The sequence below is a fragment of the Littorina saxatilis genome, linkage group LG8 (assembly GCF_037325665.1).
Source record: "Littorina saxatilis isolate snail1 linkage group LG8, US_GU_Lsax_2.0, whole genome shotgun sequence".
Taxonomy (NCBI): domain Eukaryota; kingdom Metazoa; phylum Mollusca; class Gastropoda; order Littorinimorpha; family Littorinidae; genus Littorina; species Littorina saxatilis.
The window spans coordinates 35,452,276-35,455,814 of NC_090252.1; the positions used below are offsets into that span (position 1 = coordinate 35,452,276).

Below are 3,539 nucleotides of genomic sequence, written 5' to 3' on the forward strand. Positions count from 1 at the left end.
GCGTGAATCACAAATACTCTCTCTGGATTTTCGGACAGCCGTGACGCGACCGCCATTACTACTTGCTCTTCAACTTTTTGTGGTGTTTCCCTTTCGGCGTAGTATTTTCTAAAAATAGCTTCATTCAACGATCGGAAACCAGTGTCGACTGCTAAAGAAAGAGTCCCTTTTCTTTCTAGGGGGGGTATTTTTTAGATTAAATCGATGGTGGCTTTTAGACATGGACAATAAAGAATTGCCCAACTTTAACCTTTCGTAACTTAAAAACAACTAAAACGATCGTAGTCGTAAAAGATGCGCTAGAAAGTCCGATTTCTTGTGAATCCTCCAAATATGGAAGTTTCCGTTTAAGATTCATGCGCGCGAAGCGCGAGCCAATCAAAACCGAATACCTGCAAAACCGGTAAAATCCGTTGCGTTGATCGCGAGTCATGGCGGAGTATTCAAGCGAAGCGATGGTGACGCACGCTTCGAGACAATTTGTGGAAGAAATCAAACCCATCCTTGGTAAGTGTTGATGTTTTTCTGTTCATTTAGTGTTTAGAAGTTGATCTGTCGAACCATTCTGCTGAATTTAGCGTTTTGAGTGCGTAGTTTTCATTTTGATGATAGTAGTTTGTGCTGGGTCATTTTGTATTGGGTGTTGAAATGGGGGTACTCCATAAACGACCTAACTTATTTTTTGCCTTTCGCCGTACATGTGATATATTTGTTTCAAACTAATCTTGAATTATTACTCCGATGGTTTTTGTTTCTCAGTTGTTGTTTTCTTGAGAATTAAATTAGGATTAAAAGGAATAATTGTTCCTTTGCTGAAACCGGAAGTGCAAGACTAGGCCTAGCAACGAGTAGCGTAGCTTACACTGACCCTTGCGCATCACCATTCCTTCTTCCTTTTCCCCCCAGTTAATCAGAGTTTATGGTCCATCAAACTTGTGTGATTACTAATTTGTTTCTCATGACAAGCAAGGTGATATGATAAATTAGAAACGAGTTAAAAAATAACCAAATACATGACAGAAAAACAAAGCAAACTTTTGTTTTGGGACAAAAGTAAAACTGAAAGTAAACAGGCCTTCATGGTTTCAGTACAAAATGATTATGAACATAGTATTACATTTTTGTTTTGTTTGTGTGTGTTACAGATGATGCTCACTTCCAGCAAATGAAGTCTGCTTTCACACTCACAGCAACTGGAAGAGGTCGACCACCCAAACTTCAGCTGGTACCACTGACCAACAAGCTATTGTTGCAGCTGGATCTGCTTCGGTTGGAAACAGGGAGGGATTGGAGTGACCTGGTTTCATTTCTCCCCAAAGTGTTCGACGTGAACTTGCTGCAAGGACTTGAAATCAAGGCAGAAATTGAGGGAACAGTGAAAGAAGCAACAAAGCTGGGGAATAAGACTGGATTAGAACTAGAAGCATTTTTGGATGTCGACGCAGGGCGTTGCATCATGGGCCGGAATGTTGGGGTTCATTTGCTGAAACATAGGATCACAAGAAACCACCTGCTGAATCTGGACCTTCTGGAAGACCTTGACCGTCCATCAGAACTTGTGAATGGCATGGTGCTCGATCTGATATCGTTCCACAAAAAGGAGAACCTATCGCTGACTTCTGCCAGATTCCTGCATCGGTTGTTTTTGGACACAACATTGTGCTTGCACCATTTTCTTCTTCTGGCAGAACATTCACAGTCGAATCTCCAGCAAACCTGCCTGCCATGTACACCTGTTTCAACCAGTACTTGACTGACAACTTTGTTTGACTGACTTTGAAGAAGGGGTATATATGCATTTGACTGTCACTTCTCATCCGACTGTGCACTTTGCAAGAATTTAGTTTTCTCCAGAGAACTGTGAACAATGTTAGTAGATTTATCCCACATATGTGAGAGAGATACCCGTGAGATAAAAATCGTTTAAATCACACGTGTGTATATCATGTAAATGAGGTCAACCGGAAGGTCAAGCTATGTAAATTAGTAGTACATGGGATCAACCGGAAGGTCAAGCTAATCCTATCGAGGAAGGATATGCTTTGCTGTTGTTGTTCCTTTTGGTTTCTTTTATCCTGTGGCCACTGCTTTTCTTTTTATCTGGTATATTTTGAAGTGATGGGTTTGATTTCTTCCACAAATTGTCTCGAAGCGTGCGTCACCATCGCTTCGCTTGAATACTCCGCCATGACTCGCGATCAACGCAACAGATTTTACCGGTTTTGCAGGTACTCGGTTTTGATTGTTCGAATTTATTTCATCAATGTTCAATATTAAACCTAACAGTGTTAACAAAGGCGAACTACTTTGTCCTAGTTTGAGAGTGTGTGTCATGGCGGAGGAAGGAATGTCAAATTGAGTAAAGTGGTTTGAAGTTCTAAAGCGGGTTGATCCAAAGGCAATAGCGCTGTCGGTGACTTTTAGTTAGATCTGGCACAGAAGTATATAATGTAGGATAAACAGAATACTACATGGCTTGCTGTGTCGTACCAGATTTACACTCGTTGCTTTTTCAAATAGTGAACAGCTCGCTTTCGCAGTTCACTATTTAAAAAAACAACTCGTGTAAATCTGGTACGACACAGCAAGCCATGTAGTATTCTCTATATCTTACTTCAATCAATCAATCAATACAGTAGTCCCTTCCATTTCCGGCCCTTTCGTGGGCGTGAACCTGCCCGGAGCGGCCAGCTTTCCCATGACTAATGAGTTTTCCTTCTATAATTGACTCTTAATGGCCGTTAACCTGTCTGACGCGGTCAACGGTCATTGATTTTTGCCCTAAGGTGCCCCTCTTACTCGACAGGAGCGGCCACTTAACGGCCACTTGTCACTTTCGCGGGCGAGCGCCTGTGGTGTGTGTGTGTGTTGTGTGCACAGACGGCACAGCACGAGCAGACGACATGAATACTTACGCATGCGCAAACTGTAAATACAGACATGCGCATACATGTACATTTACGGCAGTCACTTCCGGATCGATCACAGCTGATGTGAGTTTGAAACACTTGTTTATCTGACACTCAAATACATATATATAATAATCCAAACAACACACATAGAAACATACGAAACAATAGCTTAGCCAGGACGATCGAGTTAAACACGCAAATAATTAAGATGTATAAACGAAAGCAAAACTAACGGAGACAATGAATCGGCGGCTCGTGGATGATCGCTTTCTTTTCTTCATGAAAACTTGATCGTGTTTTTTGGGTTTTTTTGGAGGAGGAGGGGGCCTGTAATTAACGGCCACCTGATATTTGCGGTCACCTTTGCAATGACTAATGGGTGACCGGATATGGCAGGTACTACTGTAATGAGGCTTATATCACGCGTATTCCGTGGGTACAGTTCTAAGCGCAGGGATTTATAATTTTTTTATTTTTATTTTTTTATATTTTTCTTTAATGCAATTTATATCGCGCACATATTCAAGGTGCAGGGATTTATTTATGCCGTGTGCGATGGAATTTTTTTACACAATACATCACGCATTCACATCGGCCAGCAGATCGCAGCCATTTCGGCGCATATCC

General features: G+C 41.7%; 1 long non-coding RNA gene across 1 annotated transcript; it reads left to right on the top strand.

The window, feature by feature from the left end:
- Positions 1–381: 381 nt before the first annotated feature.
- Positions 382–2,302, top strand: LOC138972288 (uncharacterized). Its single transcript, XR_011457534.1, has 2 exons — positions 382–507; positions 1,146–2,302. It is a non-coding gene; the product is annotated as an uncharacterized lncRNA (long non-coding RNA).
- Positions 2,303–3,539: the final 1,237 nt, after the last annotated feature.